The sequence below is a fragment of the Fukomys damarensis genome, unplaced genomic scaffold, assembly GCF_012274545.1.
Source record: "Fukomys damarensis isolate Sample0158 unplaced genomic scaffold, DMR_v1.0_HiC HiC_scaffold_16, whole genome shotgun sequence".
Classification (NCBI taxonomy): Eukaryota; Metazoa; Chordata; class Mammalia; order Rodentia; family Bathyergidae; genus Fukomys; species Fukomys damarensis.
Genome location: NW_022900928.1, coordinates 87,234,951 through 87,241,127, shown reverse-complemented (window position 1 = coordinate 87,241,127; position 6,177 = coordinate 87,234,951).

Genomic DNA, 6,177 nt, shown 5'->3' with positions numbered 1-6,177 from the left:
AATTTTTTCCCACATTGTAGATTGTCTTTTAGTTCTGCTAATGGTTTCTTTTGAAGTACAGAAGCTTTTTAGTAAGATGAGATCCCAGTTGTTGATTCTTTCTGCTAGTTCCCGTGCTACTGAGGATTTGTTCATAAAGTCTTTTCCTATACCAATGTCTTCCAGAGTTCTGCCTAACTTACTTTCCAGCAAGTTTAATGTTTCTGTTTTAATATTTAGATCTTTAATCCATTTGGATTTTAATTTAGTGCATGGCGAAAGATAAGGGTCTAGTTTTAATCTGTGGCAGGTTGATATCCAGTTTTTCCAACACCATTTATTAAAGAGGCTATCTTTCCTCCACTGAGGATGGTGAGCTCCTTTGTCGAAGATGAGGTAGCTGAGTACATCTGCATTTGTTTTTGTGTCTTCCAAAAAACTTCTAGACTTAATTGACAGATTCAGTAAAGTATCTGGATACAAGGTGAATACCCAAAAATCCATAGCCTTTCTATACACAAATAACAGACATACTTTTCTTTAAGGACACCAGGTTCCCTGTTACAGCCTTGGGAGTGAGAGAGAAGCCTTAGACTGAGACCCGAGGGCTGAGTTCTAATACTGACTCTGCTCCAAATGTGCTGTGTGGCTAGGGGAGTCCTTTCTCTTTCCTGGGCCTAGGATGGCTTTGCAGAGGCTGTGACCCTGGTCGCTGTGACAGTCCCATGTCAGAGACAGCCTAGGAGGTGGGGTCAGGTTACTGGGGCTGTGGAGTAAGTGCACTTTTCAGGAAGATCCATCTGAGGTGCCAGGTGCGGTTAGGTGGGAGGGTCCCTGTCCATTCCTGGGCTATTGCAGGGTCACGCTCACCCACACACCGTTCTACCCATGAGCCTGTCTCTGTGCACCTTCTCATGAGGACCCTGGTCTTACTGATTGGGACCCACCTACTCCCTCTTCTCATTGCACCTGCTACAATCCTGCTTCCAAGAAAGATTGTGTTCTGAGTCCCGTGAGAAAGAACTTTCACATAGGATGTTTGGATGGTGCCTGGCACCCACAACCAGACCCTGCAGAGCACACTTCGAAGGTCAGGCTCATGCATGTCCCTGGGCCCTGGCCCTGCTGGCCCTGCTGGCCCTGCTGGGGACAGCAAGACAGAGTCTCCAGGGACAGATAACTGCTGAGAAGTCTGGCCATCTGGCTACAGAGAGAGATGCTGCCTCACCTGGAGTGCACCCCAGGGCCTGGCCACTGCAGCTTTGCCGCAGAGCCCCTGATTTCCTTTCAGCGATGCCTAATGACACCCATTATTAAAAGTGCCACATTCCTCTCCTAGGAGTGGGCCTCAAGCAGACAGCTGGCAGATAAATAAGCCACATGGCTTCTGGGCTGTGGGATTATTGATTCACGAGCCTTCTTGTGAAGCAGAGGAGAAAGGAAACAATTAGGTGTTGAAAAACACATTTTAATTTTTAAGTGGCTCCATTAAACTTTTACACTAGCATAATGAAGCAGAGCAGAGCAGGCTGCCCAAAGGACCCTCTGCTCTCACTGCTGCATTGCACGGGCATCCCAAAATCCCTGGAGAAGCGCTCCCCATGCCCACTTTCTGGTTCAGCGTTTGGCACACTGATGCATAATGATTTGTCACTCACTCTGGGAGAAAGGACTGGCACTTTTCTGATCGGCTCTGTGTACACTGATGATGGTGTCACTGCATGGGGAGGGTTGCTGTGCTCGGGAGGGTGCTGCACCCTGTCACCCTGTCTTAACTGTGGAGGAGCACAGAGTTCAGACCATGTGTGTGTAACCAAGGCAGGGTCCTTGATTCTCTGTTGATAAAGCGGGAAATCTACTTCTTGACCTGCCCAGGATATAACAGGAACCAGATAAGATAACAATGAGTCAAGGTGCTTTGAGCAATGTCTGTGAAATCACTATTGTTGTGATGGTTTTAAAAACTTGGCAGGTGCCCCTACAAAGAGCATCACTCTTGGAGCATTTGTTGACCAAAATAATGGGATAAAAGATGTGGCTGCTGTTGTAAACATGCCTGATTCTGATGCAGAGATGATGACAAGAGAGAAGTGCCATGTGATGCTATGGATAAGGGACTCAAGGGCTCCAACAGGGTGACACCATATGTTCTTTAGTGGCTCTAGGGCTGGGAAAGCTTTTTTTTTTTTTTTTTTTTTTTTTGAGACAAAGTCTTGCTGTGTGCCACCATGCCCGGGTGTGAGGCAACTTTTGTCTGAGTGAGCAGAGATGTCACCTGCTGTGTGGCTCCAAGCTCTGGTGGTGGGCTGGTGCTGAAAATCTGTGGCTGTATACAGTGAGAATTAATTATGCCGATAAGATGGAAGGCCGTGTTAGGGACGCAGCAGAGGCTGGGTGCAGACATTTGAGCAGGAAGATTAGAACATGTCCGGGGAAATGGGTGTTCAATTTTCCCAATGATGTTCTCAGAAATTCTAATTAGTGGTAGCAACTGGGTGCCATTAATTTTTCCTTTGTTTAGTTCATAGAGAACCCAGGAAGACTTCTAGCATCTGTGTTGCCTTGGACAGAGGCCACAAACAAGAGATGGTGTGATTAGTCCAGCAATTGCCTTTTGGCTTTTAATGGAGAATCAATTTATTTCAGCATATTAAACCATTAGTGCCCATTGGATATTAACTTCCACTTTTTCCTTTAAGCTTCTCTCCTACCTCTGCTTTTTCTGTTTGTTTTTTGAGGGGGATTCTCAAGTTTCTGAATGGTGGATGTGAGGGGAATGAACCACATGCTCACGGGGTTTCCTTGTCCTGGGAGACTTTCTAGTTGGTTATGAAATTCCCCAAGGCTTCTGAATTCTGTGCTTCGTGTTGACTTCATTAATCCCACACTGTGATCAGCTGCCATATCTTGGAGTGCCTGTTGGGTGAATGGCAGCATTTGGAGGGGACCCAGAGACATGGTCAGTGAGCTGGGGCAGTGCTTTGTCAAACAGGGGCAGAGAGTCATGCATAGTGCAGTCAGCTTCCTGTGTCCTCTTGGCCGGCCTTTGGTGCGTGGCTGTTGGCTCAAATGCTGGTCTGCATGTTGTCGTGAAGCTGTGGTGTGGGGACTTCAGGTACAGGAGCTGACCCTCAGTGTGAAAAGGGCCCTGCCTAAGCGGCTGACAGCGGTGGGAATGAGGGCTTGGGTTTCCTGGGAAGAAGGGATTCTGCCTCAGTTTCCAGCTCATTCCTTGAAATCTTCATCTGTTTGCTGATGGACCTCCCATTGGTTCTGTTTCATGGGGGCCTTGACCGGCAGAACCTGGGTTCTTCCCTCTGGCTCAGGCCCTGGGGACTCTGGCTTCTGTCACTGCACCACTCTTTCCTGAGTGCAGCTGCAGTTGCGAAGCATCTGGAGGAGGTGGTGACCGTGATTATTTGCAACCTGCACTTGAGCGCAAACCCATTTGCCCATCTAATTCGAGGGGTTCTTCTTTGCGGATGTTGACTAATGAAACAAATTGTCGTTCTCATATTAAGTACCACTAATTAATTTTTCAGCAAATACTTTTGGCTTTGGGCACCAGGCACCATACGTGCTATGTTTAGCATTTTGTAGAGAATATTGAGGGATTAGATGAAGAGCAGGGAAAAGGAGTGGTCTGAGCCCATCTTTTGGCCCAGCCTGTGGGGGCTGTAGGAGAGGGGTGGTGAGCTGGCCCAGGCAGGACTCTTGTTCCCACCGCCTTGTCATGACCTTGCCATCATTTCCTGCATTTGACAAATGACAGGAAGGAGGCAAGGGCAATGTTGAGGGAGCAGCCTGGAGAGGTTGCACCGCCACCATGAACTTGAGCCCAGAGCAGCTTGAAATTCACAGCAGAAGAGGACACATACCTGCTATAGAAAGTAACCTTGAATATTATAGCAGCAGTGGCCACTGGATGCAAGGAAGAAGTGCATTTGCACCAGAAATAGAACACAGAGGACGGACTTGGGAATCAGTGTTGCATATGACTGTGCATGCACGTGCGCAGAGTATGTGCAGGTGCATGTGTGTGGCTGCGTGTGACTGTGCACATGTGTGCATGACTGAGAATGTGTGCGTGTGACTGTCCATGATGGTGCGAATGCACATGAGTACATGACTGCACATGTGTGCACGTGTGTGGATGTGCACTGGTGGTACTGTGGTTGTGGAGTGTGATTGAAATAGCAAATGATGCCATTAATAAATGAGGAGGAGCTTTTAAATTAACAGCAGCCCAAGATTGGAGATTAATTTTTAAAATGTTTCCTAACAAGAAAAATCAAGTGAATAAATCCCAACAATTAGGAAGTAATGAAGACCTTGGAGAGCGAGCTCATTGCCAAAGGCAGAGGAGGGGATTCGACACAGGTCTGCAGCAGATGTAAATCAGAGCTGGGAAAGCCGGATCTTCTGCTCTAAGGAAATCGACATGCTGGCTTCTTGAACGGAGTCATCATCGCTGAGATGCCTTGGAGGATGTGTGGAGAAGCGCAAGGCAGTGAGGTCTACAGCCCTGCTGCCAGGAGTAACGTGTGCTGGATTCTAACCCCAGGGCCTCCAGCACCCTTTCTCTCCAGCACAGATCCTGCCTTGGCTTCTGCACACTGTGCTCCTTCACTTGCTCTCCATGCACTTCCTGTGCCACCTGGTGCTTAGTCCTGGCTTTTCTGTGTGTGTTGAATGATTCTTCATTATATTAAATGCCTTGAGGATTGCAGTTGTTCCATATAACTTTGTAATACCAATGCTTATAGTACTAATCATCATAGTAACAACGCGTCCTCGAGGTAGGATCAGCATTCCATTATTGCAGACGAGGAGGTTGAAGCACTGAGAAATTAAGGGACTTGTGCAAGGCCACCCAGCACAAGAAGGCTGGGGAGAATTTGGAAGGACCTAGGCTGGCTGCAGTGTGCGGCCACGCTGGGTGCTGCCATGTTCCCAAGTCCTGGGTGAAAGGCCATGTTTCCAAGGACTCAGTGGAAAAATGTAGAAAGCAGGGATGCAGAATGCCAAATGGGCCAGAAAGATGAATGTTTCTCGTGACTCAGTTCCCCCATCTCACACACGCTTAACTTCCCAGGAACACTGTGAACAGCCTTCCCACCCCTGGCTGTGTCTGTCTCGTGGTGCCCCACCCCAGAGGCCCATGCCTGCTGCAGCCTGGCAGTGAGCACCATGTCTCCCTGGGATGTGCTCTGTGGCTAGGGACTGCAGGTGTGCATCACCATGCCCTGTTTAATTTTTATTTTTGATAGTCCCTGTTTGCAGTATGTAATGATCACATTCCTTATGTGGAGTTGGTGCATGTACCTAACATACCTTGTATGTAACGCATCTTCATTCTTTTCTCATCCTCTCTCTCCTCTATTTCTTGGTCTCCTCCTTTGCAAAAGATCTGTCTCTGTTACCTCTTATCTGTCTTTCCATTGTTACTAGATATAGTCACCCTGATGTATGGGACAGAGCTGGAACTTGTTCCTCCTGTCTCATTGGTACTTTGTCTCCTCTCATCAGCATCTGCCCATTTCCTCCCTACTCCTGTAACTGCCATTTCACTCTCTGCTTCTATAAATGCGGCTTTCTCAGATTCTCCTATGTCTATCTTAGTTCATTTAACATGGTTCCCTCCAGGCTTATCCATGTTGTCAGAAAGACAAAGATTTCCTTCTTTTTTATTAACGCTTCATAGTATTCCATTCTGTATCTGTGTCATATTTTCTTTACCTACATAGCCAATGGTGGACACGTAGGTCCTTTTCTTCTCTTGGCAATTGTGAACAAAGCTTCAGTGAACCCAGGAGTGCAAGTGTCTTTGACACACTGATGTCATTTTCTTTGGCACCTACCCAGGGATGGGATTGCTGGATCATATGGTGGTTCTATTTTTAATTTTTTGAGGAAACTCCATACCGTTTTCCAGAATGCTTGTACTAATCTCCATTTCCACCAAAATTTGCAGGGATTCCCTTCCTCCACATCCTCACTGGTCTTTCTAATGGTGGCTGTTTTTAATTTCACAATGGTTTAATCTACATTTCCCCAATCATTAGTGATTTAGCATATTTTGCGTATCTACTGGCCATCAGTAAATCTTCTTTTGAGAAATGTCTATTCAGATTCTTTTCCTATTTTGAAAATGGGGTTGTTTTCTTTTTTTTTTTTTTTTGGTTTTGGGGGTTTAAC